Below are 18186 nucleotides of genomic sequence, written 5' to 3'. Positions count from 1 at the left end.
CCCTCCCTGCGGCGGGCCGGGGGCCGGGGGCCGCGACGGCGGCGCGGGTGCAAGGGGCAGAGGAGCGGGAGCTGCCCGGCCGCCCCCCTCTCCCCTCCTCTCCTCGCCTCTCCGGAGCCTGTGCTGTGAATGCAGTGACAGCGGCGAGAGCGGGCGAGAGGGAGCGGAAGACATTAGAGACCGCGGTGCCGAAAAATGAGGGAAAAAATTAATATAAATTCGCCCCCCGCTTCAAACCGGCCGAATTTCGCACAGAAATTTCCCCCGTGGACCCGGCTACCCGTGGGGTGTCCCCCGGACCTGGCGGCTGCGTCTTTGGGGGGATCCGGAGTGACTTTGGGGCACTCGACCCCCCTTTCCCGTCGTTTTTTGGACAAAAGTTTTTTTTTTCGTAATAAAGAAACGAATTTGCCTGCTCTCCCCCTCCGAGTGGCCCAGAAGCTTTTCCCTTCCCCATCGGTGTGTGTTTAGAGAAAAGTGTGAACCCAAGTAAGTGCCGAGTCGTGTTGCATTGGGGAGGGGGGTTTGCTAACTGAAAGCAGGAGAGATCCGGAGAGAGAGAGAGAGAGAGCAGGGACAGCTTGTTGTCAGTATCATAAACAACCAAAATGGAGGGAGAACTGAGGCATATAACAAAATAAAAATCAGAAAAAAATGCCAAAAAATACCTAAAAATCGGGGCTGCTCCCCCTTTTCTTCCTCAAGGTAACAGAATAAAACCCGTGTCTTCCCGAGACCGTTTTAAGGTTTCAGGGAGCAAGGAGTTAATATTTATTATTTTTTTTTTGTTGATGAATTCTTTGGGAAGGCAAAAGCCTCTTATAACTCGCCACCGACAATGAGAAAACGTGAAAATCCCTTTCAGGGGAGAGAGAGAGGTAGGGGGAGATGATAGTGCAGAAAGTGCCTAACTTGGGGGTAATGTGGAGTGATCCTAGATAAGATAAATGCTGTATGTGCTGCTTTATAACTTCCTTTTTAAATGCTTTTTTGTATGTTTGGGGGGGTTCTGGAGATGGGGGCTCCTTTCTTTTCCTCTGGCTTTTTTTTTTTTTTTCCCTTTCTTTTTTTTTTTTTTTTTTTTTTTTTTTTTTTTTTTTTTCGGACCGGAATGTAATGCCTTTGTAGTGTCACTTTCCTGATCTAATTAGGATGTGTGAGGCAAAGAGTAAACCTTTCCGGTTTATAAAGTGCGTTTTCGTTGCCTTTGAATTTCCCAAGTTTTTTCCTGGTGGCTCCCTCCTCTCTTTAAACTGGATTCTTTCAGAGGAGTGTGGGGTTGAGGTAATGCTCCATAGGGAAAGCAGGGAGGGCTGAGGGGCAGGGCACCTCTCCTGCGGGTGGTTGCTGGTTTCCCTGGCACGTTCGGTTCACCTGTCCGTCTCCTACAAAGAATGTATCCTGCCCTCCCCTCGTTTTATTTATCTTAAAATAAGGATGCCTCATCTCGCCTCACGTTGAAGTTAATGCGAAAGTGCTGCTGATGTTGGTTCCACGTGGGATCAGGGACATAGCAGGGCATTTTAAAGAGACAGCTTCTCTTTTCCTAGGGTTATCATCACCTCTGCAGCACCTCTGCCTCTAGCAGAGGGATGGGTCGTTGTTGTTTTTTTTTCATGGAGAGGTATCAAATCGGCCCTGGGCTGATAATTTAAGGCAGGATAATGGGGGGAAACGTGCAGATTCGTTTGGATCAGAGCAATTATTTTGTGTGGAGCGGGTCTTCAGGGGAGTTTTCTTGGTGTGTTAAGGAAAATGCTGTGTTTTTGGAGAGCGTTTTTGGAGTGGGTGTTGCAGAAATGGTCTCAGGTTGTTTAATATTAAAACCTAGTGCTGTTCTGCTAGCTATGAATTCCCTGGGAGGAGACCTATGCGCATGGGGCAGTTTCACAGACATTTTGTAAAAGTTGTGGAATGTGTTATTTTTACTTTGAATACGTTCAGTTTTGTTGGGGACACCTGAGTTTGTTGACAAATATTGTAGGGCTTCTTCTATACTTAAATCTTCTGAACAGTCCCAAAAGGTTTTGAAAGTAGTGAAAATAACTGTAGGTTTTAATTGGCCAAAGTAGGGGCTTTTTATGAGTACACCTTAGCTGTGTAATTATAACATCACTTGGAAGAATTGCCTCTGGCTTTGTTTAAAAAAAGAAAAACCATCCTAACTGCGGTCTAGTTTCATGTATATGTGTGCATGTGTGTGTGTGTGCATGCTTTTAGCATGGGTTCTGGCTGATACAGTTTTTTGCTGAATTTTTAGCTTGTAAATGTTTAACTGTAATGATGTGAAATGCTCCGCTTGTCCCTATTACCTCCTGTGTATTTTAATTTTCAGTGAAATATCCTATTAAAAAAAATTAACATCGCCTCTTAACATGGCAATTTGATATCTTTATGAGGAGTTACAATGTTTCCTTTACACGTGCCTTGTTTTTGTAGTCTTTGTATTTAATTCTGGGTTAAGAATTGCATACAGGTATGTGGTTCTTGAGCGGGAATATGGAGTACTGAACTTGTAGGGAGGCTATTTCTGCAGATGTTTTCTTTGAACTTGTGGAAGTTGAGTATCAGTTGTGATACCCTCTGTGTTGAATAGCACATGCTCGCAAATGATGTGTACCTTTTCTGCAAGTGTGACCAAAGGAGCTGTTGCACAGTAGTTGTTGACTAGGGTAGTCTTGTGGTTAGAGAGTTTGGAAGAAAGCTCCAAGTTTTTCAGCAACTCGCAACTGTAAAGATTAAATCACATTAACTACTCTGATGCTAGGAAAAAAAGGCTCATTAAGGAAGAAAGATTAATCAGTTTGTATAAAGGAGTGAAATTGAACATTTTTCCAAAACTGTCTTTTATGGCTTAGAGAGCTCTTTTATAGTTAGCAAGAATTCATACATCAAAGTTTCTTTCAAAATATTTCTTACACTGATCTCTTCTTTTTATTGACTGAAATAACATTATCCTGAAAGGCATAGAAATTTGATAAATTAGTAACAGGACACCATGTGTTGGTGTTTTCAATGTGCCAGGGTAGATAGATAGTAGTAGATCTACAGAACTAACTTTAATAAACTAGTGTGTAAGAACTCTTCAAATACTGTGTCTGTGACCATCAGTATGAAGTGTTTAATGTGTTACTGCATTTTAAGCTAATTAAGAGCTTCTAAATCATTAATATTGTAGTGCTGAAAATAGGCATAGGCACTGGTAATAACAACATGAAAGCAGCACATGTTGTGGAGTGTGTTTCTTTACTTACAGTTATGTATTACAAAGTAAATTCAGTGTATCCAAGCATAGTACAAAATTCAGGACATAGACAGGAGAAGGAGGAAAGGGTGTTCTCACAGAATTTGATACTCTTCTAAACTAGGTTTAATTTTGAGGTGTAATCCAGATGGTGGTAATAATAGCAGAAGATAAATGTTGTTTAGGATTGTTTTCTACAAAGTTACTTACTCTCTTTTTGTAGAAAACTGAACTCTTCTTACAGGGATGATGTGGTGTTTAATAAAAATAGAAGTAACTTTCAAAGCTTCCTTACTTCCAAGAGTTAAGATAATCTTCTCTATTATATGTTGTTCTGGTTCTATACATTTTTTCAAGATTTTCTAAAATTAAAACACCCGAGGAAACAAATATTATGGGCTGTTGTTGGTAAAGTTGTCCTACTTTCTGTAGGTAAACTGGGGAGCTGTAAATGTATTAGAATAATTCTTAGATACTTATCAATCCTATTCAATAATGTTTAAAAGTTAATAACTACAATACAACAGTATGGCAAATACAGGAATCTAAATGGACATGCATTCAGCTTTTCTTGAATGCTTACTTCAAGTGTGTCTATTGGTGTGTACTTTTCATTTAGTAATTATTCTGGAAAATGAGTTTCCCAATGTAGAACTTGGAGATTTAAATTAAGAAACTTTTGAAAAGTTTGTGTAATTCCAAAAGGCACCGCATGCAAAGCACAGCCACTTCTAATGGTCGTCCATCTCTGCAGCAGTCAGTCAAAATGGTGCCCTTAAGTCTCCTCCTTTCAGGGTAGTGCATGTGTTTTAAAATTAATGGGTTAAAGAGGGTACTGCTCCTGTTCTAAATAAACCACTGTTTGTAACTGTTCAAGGTTATTTTGTTAAAAGAGGTGTTTTATTTCAGAATCTAAAATGTAAGCTTTTTAAATTTTCTATCTATAGCCTCTTATATCTTTAAACCCAGTTTTTTTCAGCAAATACCTTTTGGGAGGGTTCTTGAACAAGTCTGTTTACTAAGGGGAGATATTCTGGAAAATGTGAAATATGTTAGAACAATTACACCATTCTCAAATCAGTGTAGAGTTAAAAGGAGCTAGCAGCCACCACCACTGAAGTGATAGAGCACTTGTTTTCAAGGAGATATTCTCTAAATATCCGCTACCAGTGAGAATTTAGCTTGCATTGCTTTTGAAAGAAACGTACAGCATCTATGCACTGAACTGTTAGGCATCTTTAACCAATTACCAAATGTTTAGGTAGCCTTAAAAAACTATTTAAAAATAATTCAAATATTAGAACAAAGTAACATTTTGTACTGATCAAATGTAAAATGTTTAAATTTCTGAAGTGTAGGGTGGGTTTTTTTTTTCATTTTTCTGACTATTTTGATAATAGAGAGTTGTGTATTTTTTCTGCTAATCGAAAAATCACATATAGAATTTAATTAAATTTATATTGATTTTTAAATTATGCAAACTTGTAACTTGGATGTAAAACATTGATTAATTCTCAATATAATCACTTATATAGCTGCCTATATTTTTTTTTGATTTTTCAAGGTATATAGTGACCCTTTATTTGAAATTTAATAGATTGCAGTAAATAATGCATTTTAAATGAACAGTTGTCCACCAAATATCAAATGTGAAAAATTCTAATTGTATGCAAGTTATGAAAACCCAATACTGAACAGAACTGGTCACCATTACTGCAAGTTTAATTTTATTTTGATTTAGATTGGCTTGTTAGAGTATTTTTTGTCTCCTTCAGTATCACTGTTCACCTGTTACTGTCTCATCTTAGAAGGACAAGTAGCAGAAATCAATAGAACTAGAGGTGTTTTTTTTAAATTTTGACAAGATATAACATGCTTTTAAAAATAACTATGTGATAACAGTTATAAAGGACGGGGCCTTCTCATAGGATATATTAAAATTGTTAATATTTAAGTGAACCCTGTATGTCTTGTAAACAGTTACTGTAGGATCATGGCATTAAAATTAACCACCTTCCATAGGATTTTGAGGTGACTGCAGAAGTACACCTTTGACAGTGAAGAGTGGGAAAGCTTAGATAGTGATTCTCATGTAGAAGTAATAAATCAGTTTCTATTATAGCCTTCTTTGTAACAACTTCTGTGCCTTTCCTAAATCATTGTCTGTCCAGAGTGTAGAGATACCTTGTCAAATACATTAAAATACATGGCCATAGTGATGGGCTGTTTCACACATGCCCAACCCTGGCAGTTTTGACAGACTTACAAGGGGGTATGGGGAGAGTAGAATGTGGCCCAATGTGCATAATTTTATTTTAATTGTTTAAAGGAAAGGAAAGAATAAAAAAAAACAGGGCTGAACTAGTCTAAAACCAAAAAGTGAGATAGATAAAACAAATGAGTGTAGATAAGTGTGGCTGTAATACACAGAACAGTAACTCAAAACTCCGAAGTAGAATAGCTCAAATCAGCTTTGAGAAGTCAAGTGGGAATCAGGAGAGTAAAACCTAGAATTGCCATCAGATGCAATTAAGAAATAACTATGTAAAGGAACTTGGAAAAATGCAAAAAGTGTCTGTTACAGTAAACTGAATTGCTATAATCTTCTTTTGCACTTAATGTGCTAAATTCCTCTCTCAAAGGAGAATATCCCTAGAAATCAGATTAGAAAGTGTTTAAAGGGAATTATTTGTCAAAGTTGTTTTTTTACTAAAGTTAGGATAATTAATAATCTCTTCCATATTGCTGAAATAGTAGGGGGTTTTTTATATCATTTAAGCATGCAGATTGCACAAAGACTTAGGTATTGTAGAGGTAGTTTACCTGGTAGCCTGACACTGTGTATCACTAACTCCCAGGCTAAAAGCTTTTCTTTATGGTTGTGGGTCACATTACACTTTGGAGACTGCCGAATCTGAAGTATTTCTCATGAAATAAGATGTAGGGGGTTGATTTTGTCTTAGGCACATTTGCTGTGCATTGCCTAGTAATCAAAAAAACAAGGAGAATGTCAGAAAGCTTGTCTTCCCTCTTCATTTATTGAGTATGTATTTGTATACTACAGGGTATCAGATTTACTAGTGCATGAGTTCTCTAGAAAGTCCTGCAAATCACCTGGTTCTGAATTAATGATACCTCATTACACTAAATGTTTGAACAGCAGAAAGACCCTGTGTATGCAAATCAGATTTTACTGTCCCTAGTGCTTGTCCCTTCTAATAAAGCTGTTTATTGTGGGGTATGTGTATTTATCACGAATCATACATTTATATGTAATACAGATGCACAAACACACATGCACATGTTAAGGAAATACCTGACTGTTTAGGGAGAATGTCATGTCTTTTGAAGCAGTTGTGATGTAAGAATATTTTTCTTAAAATAGACCTTTTTGAAGAAAAGGCAGAAAGAGAGATCCTGGTAGCTTACTATTAAATTTCAATCAAGCCTGTATAGTCAGTAATAAAACATTTACAAGTTTGTAAATGTTAAGTTTCTTCAAACTCTTACTGTCACATGTGGAATTTTCATTTATACTAATTGTGCATTAAGTACAGCTGCCTACATGCAAGGCTTAATGATACTGTATTTATCACATGGAAGTATAGATAGAGTGTAAATATGTAAAAGTAGAAATTGCCTACAGCTGTTCTTATGTTTTTGTAAGATGATACACTACGAAGGCATAAATTTATGGTGTTAGCTACCTGTTATCAGTTACTGGAGCTCTTCCCCTCCCAAGTACTTTAGGAGGAGTGAGAATTAAACTAAAATAAAACAAATGTAAAATCCTGTCAGGGTTTTGTGCGCTGTTTAAAAGCTAAACATAGACATTGTTCAATCTTATTTTGTTCGCTGGAAGTTATTGTGGTCAATACACGCATAATTTGTTTCATCTAAAACACTGGGAAACTATGAAACCGCATAGCTTAGAGAAGAGCTTAGACATAGCTGATCACAATAAATGCCAATTAGTTTGAATCTGTAGATTATTTTTTTTTCCTTTGTGACTTGACAGTTTTCTTTAATTCTTTTGAATACTGGGACTGTGTTTAGTCTAAACCACGTCTAATTATACCCCAGCACAAACATATAGCTTATGGCTATATTTTAATCAGTTTCAGAAAAAGTAATAAAAATATTATTGCATCTGTCAAAGGATGGTGTTGCTACATGCTATTTTAAATGGTGTTTAAGTACAGTTATAAGCATACCAGTACAATGAAATCAGCTGTATTCCTGAACAACAAAGTTCCATTATTTGTTACTTAAAAAGTTACTGAGAATCATAATATGGTAATTATCCTAATTATTCAGTCTGGGTTTAATATGTGTTGAAATTGCTTTAAAAAGCATATATGAAATATTTATATCAAACTCATTTAATTTCTCATTACTTGTAAAATGTAATGTTTTCCCTGTTGTAATTTTAAAAGGTTTTTGTCTTAGCTGCACAAGTGTGCCCTTTTTCAGAGAAGGGTATACGCTCTTATCTGAACCCAGCAGTTCTTATTTAAAACTCTTTCATTCTCTCAAAATGAATTTGTGTCCCATTAAGTGTTGATATTGATCATTTTTGTACTACAGCAATTGTGCTGAGGAGCACTGTGGAATTAACTTGTGCTGATGATGCTACAAGGATAAAAATTCAGTGTAGAGTAACGTGGGAAACTTAATCATTGTAGTATTTGGATGATGGGGATTGTCCCAAACTATGTGAAACTTGCCTGTGAGGTAAAGATGTCAGCTTTTGCAGCCTTAGAGCATTAATCAAATATGTGGTATCACTATTTCTCATCAGAAATACTCAAACACACTCCTAGCATCAATTGCTGTAGAAGGCAAACAGAAATCCAGATTACACTTTCAGAAATGATAAAGTAGGAAATAAGTTTCTTGGAAAAAATCTGCTTTTAGAGGTCTACCCTGTAGCATAATACTATTTTACCTTTGAAAACTTGACCACTTCAGAATATTTGAGAACTAGTAAGTAAAGTCCATCTTGAGTAATACATTTTGGTTTCGAGTACATTTTTTATCTATGCATCATGTAAAACAAACTTCCTACTCTTCATTATACTTAAATATTTGTATTGAAAGGAAAGTGCATTTAAGCAGTTTTTAACTGTGTTAATGACTTGTGCAATTGATTAGACTAGAAAAGTGCTTTGGTTTGGGGAGGTTGGGCATGTATTATTATTTTTTATTTTTCTGTAGTTTGCCTAATAAAAATACTGAACATAAAAGAGACTGGATCTTTCATCAAGCCTTGAGTGAAAATGGAGGGGTGGTCAGGAAGGGGCTCTGATGACTTAAATCACTGCCCCTCAGTCTCTCAAAATATTGAAATCCTGTGAATTTGTGATTTCAGTTGCACAGTAATGCTGCAAACTTGATAATATATTCGGTTATCTTGAGATGAACTCCACAGTTCTTCGTTAGGCAGCCTGAATTCCCTAAAGGTTTTGTCTGAATAAGTACTTGAGTATTGTAGTGTTTGTTTCAGTTTTCATCAGGAATCAGCCATAGAAAGTCTCTCAAATCTGAGCAAACCCTCAAAGACTTCACGGATGTCCTAAACCTCCCTTAGTCCTGTCATAGTTTCAGTTGTTAAACTGTGGTTGAAGGTCAAATAAGCCTTTCTGCTAAGCCTCCAACTTTGATTGTAAAGGAGGTGGTTTGATATTTGGTGGTAGCTCTAGCTTAAAGGTTTTATGCAGGAAGCTTAACAAAAAAAGCTTAAAGGCAGACAGAAATGTGCTGTCGGGTTGCAAGTGCTCTGGAACTGTTATGTGAAATAGTACTTAAATTGCATTTGTTTCCTTGAGATAGTCAGGTTCATAGTTTGAAGAAGATACAGTTTAACTGATTTGTTAATTCTTTCTTCCCAAATAAACATAAAAATTTGCCACCGCTTTCGCTGCCCACAGTGTTCTGAGGATTGTTCATCCGTATCTCTCTCTCTATGTATGGCTGAAAATAAATATAGATATTTATCTTCAAACTTTTTGGAACTTAGGCCGAGATCATAATGTATTTGTATCCTTCTTATGAATGAACTGTTACTTAGCAACTTTGTGAAATAATGATTTGATTTTGTGTTTGGGGATACATCGGAGAGAGCACGTAGTCAAAAATACATATATTCCCCCCTTGGGCATGGCAGAGCTCAGGCCTGAAGAGCAAGTATTCTGTCTTGTTGCTTGGGGTATTTTAGGACAGGTTATGTGGAGATAAAAAATTATTATTTTTTTTCCCCTCCACTTGTTGCATTCATCAGTCTGTTTCTTGATATTTTTTGAGTATATTGCAGTGGCTGGCAAAGTTATTAAATGACCTGAACTACAGAATTTGTGGATGGAACAAGGAGACTTTTTTCCTGTCAGATCTTGACCAGATTATTTGGAAGTTTCCTTGGCCTCTTCAACAGCGCTTTATGATAAATCAAAACAAATTAAATTGAACAAACAGTCAATAAAAATGCATGTCCCAGGTTCCTCTGGGGAAAGCTTATTAAAATCCAGTTGGATGCTGACAGTTTTTTTCACTGTGACCTTCAAGATATTCAGCCTCTACTTCATGCTTTCCAAATATCATCATTTTCATCTATCAAACTCTAGGTAGTTCATTAGTAAATGTAGAGTGGTAACTGTATAGTCTGTAATGCTGACATTTTAAGCCTGTCTCAGAATGAGAGTTATATGTTGAAGATGAAATGCTTCTCAGGGATTGAGTGGTATTTCCCCATCTGTATGGGTCTGGTTTTTGTTTTTTTTTTTATTTTATTATAACACACATTTGATTGTTTCAGGTGGCACTCATGACAAGGGATGGTCTCTCAGGTTGTCAAGAATCAAGCTGGTCAGGGTTTGTTTTGGTTTTTTTTATAGGTTGAAACCAGTATTTTTTTTTAGCATCATTCGGAAACTGGTGGTCATTGAGGGTACATCATGGAACAGTAGAGTCATGTGCTTCTCAGCAGGGGATGCTGCTTAATGATGGAACTGCAATGTCCTGAATGTGGAAGGAGCAGACTTGCAGTGAAGGATTGGTCTCTATGGTGTTAACAGGGAACTGCTTTACTCTGACTTTTACAAATTAATTAATTGGAATAAGATCCTTCACTCACTGAAATTTTCATATTTTCCTGCGCTATCAAAAATTCAGGATGATTTTTACAAGTCTGTCAACTTGAAAGGTCAATTAGTGTAATCACATATGAAGTTAGAGTGTTTGAAAAGGACAAAATTCCTTTTATTAAAGGTCTTGGAAAAATATTTAACTGTTTTGAAAGCAAAGAAAATGACTGATGATATTTTTCAATCAAGTAAATAACACTTTGATGTCATGGGAGATTGATTTAGCAATAGCTTGGTTCTCTCAGGAAGGAAATGTGTGTTATAGTAATATATTTATGAAAATAATATGATGTAAATTTAGAAGAATGTGGTTTTCAGTAACAAAACTGTCAGAACTTTATGAAAGGAAAAAAAACCTATTGTATCTGTGTACATCCATAACTTTTTTTTGAGATAAAAAGGTTAGGTACCTAGACGTGCATAGGTAATGTGCCATGATTATTTCTGGGAACTGTACAAACACAAAACTCTTCTACTACATTCAGATAGTGCATGATAAAGTGCGTTCTAAGATTAGTGAGTTTGTTGGTTTTGTGGGTTTGAATTCAGAATTAAAAGTGATACATAGAAAAGAGATACGGTACTGACTTAGTTGCACACAGCATTTTAGCCCAGTGTTGGAAGTGTATCCTATAATTCCTGAATGTAAATGTTACGTGGCTGTGGAATTGACTTTCTAGTAATACAGACTGTTCCTAGGAAAACAAGTGTTTTGTTTTGTCGGAATTATTGTTTCCCTCTGGTGTGTTTACCTTTGATTGAATTCTGTTCCGTGATTATTTTTTTTTGTGTTGTTATTTGCCCAAAATTGCGCTAATGCTTTTTCCTCCAAACAAATACAAATAGCATTGTACTCCTGCTGTGATTATTATGCAGAACACCTCTGACTCAGCAGATCAAAAGTTATGTTTATTGGAAAACAGAATTAACATTTTATACTTTTTTTTTAAGACTTCTTAAAAATAGCTGTGTCGAAAAAAGATTATGCTTTTAACATACTAATCCACTAAGCCATCATACATGATGAATCATTCTGTAGGCAGTGTTTTTATTCCAGGTAGCTATCTCTTACTGGAGTTCATCTGAAAGGTTTCAGGTTTTCACAGAAATATACCCATAAACTTGAATTCTTAAGGATAAAGTCTTCTTTAATAGAATGCATAATACGTGCATTATCAAATTGCAGCCTTTATTCCAAGAATTTTTTTGTATGTCAGCATGGTTTGGCCTGCTTTAAGGCATTGTGGTTATTCGAGACAAATTGCTGATTAAAAATGTCATATGCAAAAAGTGTTTCTCTGCGTGGAGGGGTACTGATTCCTAATTTTAATATAGAATATTATGTTGTGATAGCCACATACCTCAATGGAATGCTGATTATGGGAAAGATAGAGTAAAGGAGGATGAGAATTTATGCCAGCTGGATTGGAGACTCTGAGATTCATCTGGACTAGTAGTTTCAGTTGCTAATCTTGCCCCGTGTTCCTCTGCCACTTTGTTTTCTGAAGTTGTATTTTCCTCATTCAGGTTTTGTAATTGTATACTGTTGCTGCGTAGAGTCACACAAACGTGGGAAACAGCTATTCTGACTTGGCAGAAAATTCTGCAAAGTGCAAAAAATACAACAGGAAAAATACAGTTCTGCCTTATCTTTTAACTTCAGGAATCTTAGATGTTACTTGTAAGAACAGTAGATATATGTGTCTGAAATTTGAATATAGGTTGACTGCCTCTGTTTACATCGGTGACTAGAATTTTTTTAGGTATTAAATACCAATACAATGAATTTGCTTGTACTTAGGTGAATTACAGAGCAAAGTGTGCTGAAACAGCTTAACAATAACCAGCTTCATTTAGTTTTACAGATGCTAATTCAGAATGGTACCACATGAGTGAAAAGTTTACTTAGTTGTTAGTACATGATACTCTACTCTGGCTAGTTAGGGAGCTCTATTTAATGTTATCTGAGAGATTAGAGTATTTAACTTGAAAATGTGCTGCTGCTCAACTGGTGAGCTGGGACATTGCCTACTGCCTTTTCCTACTGGCAAGAAGTCTGTACAGACCATTTTAAGGCAAGCTTGGCTGTGCTTGAAACTCACAGAGTTAGGTAAGGTTTGACACGCTGCTTTCTTCTTTAGGCACACGAAAACACCTTTTTGCAATCTGGGCCAATACACTTTTGAACTGGAGAAGAGTCTGTCATACAATCTACACGACTCCTTGGTTTTGGTGGCATTTTGGTGGTATTACATACCTTGAAGTATGATTCTCTGAGAGTTTTGTTATGCTGGTAGTCTATAATAAACATGTATGACTAGAGCATCATACGTTGTGTTGTCGATCGCTTCCATGTACAACCATCTGTCAGGAACAGTGTCATCATGAGACACAGGGAGAATAGGAGAAATAGTAAAATAAAACATCATAGGGCCTACACTGAGGATGCAGGGAGTCTAAAGATTATCCTCACAGTGTTTTGCTGTAGGGCTGTGCTGCTGGTATGTCATAGTGCTTCCTACGTAGTACCTATAGATTATGTTAATAATAAAAATTATGTTAATAATAAAAAGCATTTTCAACAAGGAGTTTTATGTATCGGTAGACCAAAGTGCTGTATGGAAGTAACTATGCCAGTCTTTTATGTAAATTGTTTTTAAATAGCCTGTTGAATAAGGTGGTGTTCCAAACAGTCACAGTTTAAAATCGTGATAAGGAAGGAATTGTTGTGAAGTGTTTTGTTCCAAAGCTGTATACTGAATCATCCTGGCAGATAAGAGTTCTCAATTCTTCCACGGCTGGATTTTCACTGAACAATTAGATGAAGTTACCTACGTTTGAACTGATTCCTGAAGTCAGCCTAATGGGAGTGACAACAACAATGCTGAAAACCAATACATAAATCACTTTATGGGGCTGGGTTGTTAACTGCATTAATAAAAAATACCTTTTTTTGACTCTGGTTTAAATTAAAAAACAAATACATAACCAAACCAGCAAACACCTAGAGTTCTATGTGTGATTAGGATAGGATATTACTCAATTTATATGTACGGCCAGTGCAGAAACAGAGAATGTCTCTAAATTCAGCAAGTGGTGTGTGTTGCTCTAAAGGCAGCAAGTGACTCATGTGACTGTCTTAGCAGCTGGGCAGCAAGATTAGGGAGCTACTACGTACACATTCCCTTACCGAGGCGTCCGAGCTATTGCTAAATGAAGTTGTATTTACTGCCAACAACTGAAGAACGGGCATCAGAAAATATAGTAAATAAATGTGTCATCAGGTTAGCGCAGTAGTTATTCCAGGCAGCTGTTAAAGAAAAAAAAAACCCTAGCTTTTCCAAGATCATACTTATCATCATATTTAAAAGATTTTTATCCTTTTTTTTTTTTTTTTCAAAGACTTTAACTTCATACGAGATTACATGTTAATTGTCCCTTTCAATTTGCAGATTTGCAAAAGTCATGTTGAAATGGCTGTTTCTGACACGGCAGGAACAAAAATGAGAATGTTAGTGAGTGAAGAATCTTATTCCAAAGAACTCATTTATTTGTAAAAGTACTAAAAATATGCTTGTATCATGAAGTATTTTGATTTGAACTGAAATTGGCAAAGCGTATACTTCTTGGTCACTTGCTAATTTGAAGACTTATTCATGATGTTATTCCTCATGTATTTCCTAATTGTAAGAATTTGTGAAGTTTGTTCCAAATTGTCTTTAAGTTTTCCTGGCATGCCAATATGGATTAGTGGAATATGTATTCTTTTTTTTATGTTTCCCTTATCTAATTTTTTTTTTTTTTTTTTACTCAGATACTTGCTTTTCTTAAGACAGTTGCTAAACATTTGTGAATGCTTTGTCCTTTATATATATATTTAAAATTATATGGTGATATTTTAACTATTATTCATGGATTTAAACTCAGAATCATCACGCTGTAAAACATCTCTTTAGGACTAACCTCACAAGAACTCCTTTTGGTCTTGAGGACCAGAGGACTTACGCTCGACTGTTGCAATCAAGTAAATTGATACAGAAATCAAGAAGACATGAATATGAAGCTCCTTAGTGCTATTTTTAGTGTCAACTTTCAGACCATAATTATGTTTTAAAGATGAGAACGTATTTACCGAAGAGGATCTTTTATATTTAAAAAGCCAAGACATACAAGAGGTCAAGCCCATGATAAATTCTTTATAGTAAAAGAGGACCAGAAGAGCGTGTGTTCCTCACCATCATTGCTGCCTCCCACTGCCCTCAAAAAGATTAAGCTGTTTGTTGTTGTTCTTCAGGATTTCTGGATTTCTGCTTTCTCTCTTTTTCTGTCTAGTTTCCCATCTTGTTACTCTTTCACATTTTTCTGCAGTTTTCTTCAACAGCAGTTTTCATTTATATCTCTTGAGAAAAAATGGAGAGCATAAAATAAGGTTGTCCAGTTGCAAGTCGTCAGTACATCTGAAAACTATCTTCTCAAGGTGGACCATTATTTTAATAACACTTAAAACACCTTGTTCATCTGGCTGTTTTCTTTTTGCATGTGTTTAGATTTCTTCCTATCAAGTCTTTTATTGTGTAGTATGTTGAAATCTTTGAGTTATAAGAAATGTTGTTTGTTTTTTGTTTTGATTTACCCTCCCCTGAATGTTTCATTACTACCTCTTTTTTTTTTTTTTTTTTAAATGTACCGTTTTCCCGTACAGATTGCTTTTCTACTCTTGCTTTCATCATTTTTCAGTCACATATTACTCATCAGTTGCAAAAGAGAAATGTTTGTGTTTTTATTTCTCCACCGCTTGGTCTGATGGTGCTTTGTGACCTAGGAGCACTAGGGAACAGAGGATACTTGTGCTATGGGTAGGTAGTTTATAGATAAAGCACTAGCAGATTGTGGCCGAGGATATACCTGCGGAATACATTGTTCCTCTGACTGCTTGAATGCTTTGGTGGATTCTTCTGTGCTGTCCTTAGCACGTTCCTTGAGATGAACCATCAAAAACGTCCATCTGCCAGCAGAGTTTGAGGTCCTGGGTCTCGCTGCCCTGTGTTGTGTGCCACCATGGCTTCTTGGGCTTGGGTGTCTTGTCCCCACCCCAGGGAAGAGTTCTGCCGTAGTGCAGGTTGTGTTGAGCTCCTTCCCTTTCTCCTGCAACATGCTCTGTTTGTTTAGAGCACCTTTCGCACAGCTGGAAGAATTGTATAAATAAACAGCTGTCCTGAGAGGATATTTGCGTGAACTCGGACTTTCGCTTGTTTGTTTGTTCCTTTTAGAATTACGCCCAAAATTTCTTAGCCACAAATTTGTGCTGCTTCCCTGAACTGAAGAGGGAAGTATCTTCTTATGGATTCTAAGGAGGAAAGCTCTTAAGCTACCTCTAGCCAAAAGTACAATATTTTCTTTAACAAATTTGATTTCCAAATGGCTAAGGAGAAAGAGCCCAGCAGGATCAGCCAAAAATATCTCCGTTATGAGATTGCCTCTTGTAAGCAGGCATGGTTTAGGAAAGGAATAGGAAAGAGGCTTGCATGATACAGTCTTCCTCCTGCTCCCTCATGACATTCTGTTCTTAGGATGGGGAATTATTGTGGCATTTGTTGTTAGGACTCTTAGAAAACCATGGGTATTTTGAAGGAAGTTGAGGTGCTGTTTTTGATGCTATTTCTGTCCTTCTGGTCAGAGTTTTGCAGTGTTACTGTGGCGGTGTGTGTCACCTGCCCAATATCCTTTCCTTTGACAGGAAGACCTACAACTAAGAAGAAAAAATGATTTGGGGGAAGTTGGTAGCTCTTTTTTTTTAAAAAAGAAAGCTCAGGGTGTGCTCTCTGACAGCATGTCTTAGGGCTGGAGTTGCATACCTTTCACCGCTTCCCTTGCACCGGGGGAGGCCTGGCAAGTTGGCTCCAAGTTTTAAGTTGACTCTTCAGCTCTTCAGTTGCAGATGTGATCTTGGTATTCGGTTCTTTTAAGGAGTGACAAGCTTCCCGGCGATGAGAGAGAATTTCAGTAGCTGCCTTTGGAAAGAGAGGAAAACTTGATTCTGGTATCCTCTGAAAAGCAAGCCCTCTGGGGCAAGCTGAAAAATAAAGCATGGGAAGGATCGGAGCCTAGATAACTGAAGCACTCTTCTCCAGTAACTATAGATACTGTGGGCTTTCACAGGAGAGCAGTGGACAGGAAGAATGTTTGTTTCTAAGCGCTGATGACCGGGTAAGAATAAATAGAACTAAGGGAGGCTTTCGGAGTTGTGTTGCTTTGTTCCTGTCTTTAAAAAAAAAAAAAAAAAAAAAAAAAAGTAGCATCCATTTTTAGGATTCAGTGTACTAGAGGCTGAAAAGGAAAACACAGCAGGCATCTGTCCTTCCCCTGACAAACTTACAGCATTACTCGAAGCAGGAGAACTGAGAGAAGTGGAAAGGAAAGGGGAAAAAGCAGTTAAAGTGTTTGCGGCTGCAAATATCCATCCTGTTTAATTTTGTGTGTTAACAACAGTGGCTGACACTACTGTTTTTAAATAAAATAGTAAATTCAGCTGTCCCTCATTTACACAAAGCCAAGTTATGTTCCTCTCAGTCATTGCCATGGGCGCTCCTGTGCTATCTTACTTTTCAGGCCGCGGATCAGTGAAGGCAAATACCGGGTGGGATGCTAGTTCTCAGAGCTGTATGTATCCCACAGATGGGACTTCACAAGGCAGTTTGCTGGCTGGAAACTTATACATGGATCTTGACAATGGAACATATTTATACAGAGTTCTGGTATGCTCTTTAGCACGTTTGATGTTTTGCCTCAGGCTCTGGATACTTTGAGAAATCCTGCCTTATAGCCACAGTCCATACCTCGGTGAAATACCTAGCAGCATCTACCTTGTTTCAGACCCTTGTGATGGAGAGACACTGCTTGTCTGATCTGCATTGTGAAGCTTGTCCTGTAAGCACCTCAGTACCAAAGCAGGAGAGCCTGCAGCGCATGCACAGGATAAAACACAGAGTGAGAATAAAGTAAATGGCTCTTGTGATTTTTATTTTTCTTTTTTCTGAGGGTTGTTTTTTTAAGAATCAAGTTTCTGTGGCATTTCTTGGGAGAACCTGTTTTGAGCTTACTAGGCTGAGTTTCTCAAAACCATTGTCTTCATAATCTGTTTGAACAGGGGTTTCGCTGCCTTCCACTGCAGCTGCAGGCACTAAGTATTTCTGCAAATCACTCCTTATAGACCCATGCCAAGGACCTGGAAAATTAATGACTTCTTCTGTAGCATTCAATTTAAATGACATAGAGATCTCTAGTAGGTTCTGAGTTCTCTAGGACAGCGTTCCATTATCTGACTCAAAAGATTGGTTTCTGAATGACTACAGGGCTTGTGGAATAAATAATCAAGAAATTGGACAAATTTGGGTAGAGTTCACAAGAATGACAGCTCTACCTCTATGCCTGTCTAATTTCACGTCTCCATCCCAAAGGACAGGGGTTCAAAACTCTAGGAAAAGGAAAAGTAGGAAAAGCCTGCCAGAATCTTTTGACATAGACAAAACTTTTTTTTTTTTTTACATTAACCTTTATTTTTTTTGAAATGGCTGTACTGTTTTGAATGAATAAAAAGTGAAGAAACAAAACACTGAAGCAGACACTAACACTAACTTGTAAAATTTCAGCCCAAACAATGGCACTTTGGCAAAGTCGTAAGTTATCTTATGTAGAGGAGTTTGTCTTAAATGGCAAGCGTTTGGCAGCGAGGTGAAATGGGATCCTACTCATTCTGCCAAAAGTAAAATATGCTGGATTTGAGGTAGCATTTATACCTACTGA

At 37.1% G+C, this 18186-nt stretch overlaps 1 protein-coding gene across 1 annotated transcript in view; it reads left to right on the top strand.

Annotated features, from left to right (window-relative positions):
- Nucleotides 1-188: 188 nt before the first annotated feature.
- PLAG1 (pleiomorphic adenoma gene 1) overlaps nucleotides 189-18186 on the top strand; it is a 52006-nt gene continuing 34008 nt past the window's right edge. Inside the window, exon 1 of the mRNA XM_014952665.1 lies at nucleotides 189-489. The gene's annotated coding sequence lies outside the window, so the exon portion shown is untranslated. The remainder of the gene's footprint in view (nucleotides 490-18186) is intronic.

This window comes from Calidris pugnax, unplaced genomic scaffold (assembly GCF_001431845.1).
Source record: "Calidris pugnax isolate Ruff unplaced genomic scaffold, ASM143184v1 scaffold182, whole genome shotgun sequence".
Lineage (NCBI taxonomy): Eukaryota > Metazoa > Chordata > Aves > Charadriiformes > Scolopacidae > Calidris > Calidris pugnax.
Note: the sequence above shows the minus strand (reverse complement) of the source record. Positions and strands in the feature narration are given on the sequence as shown.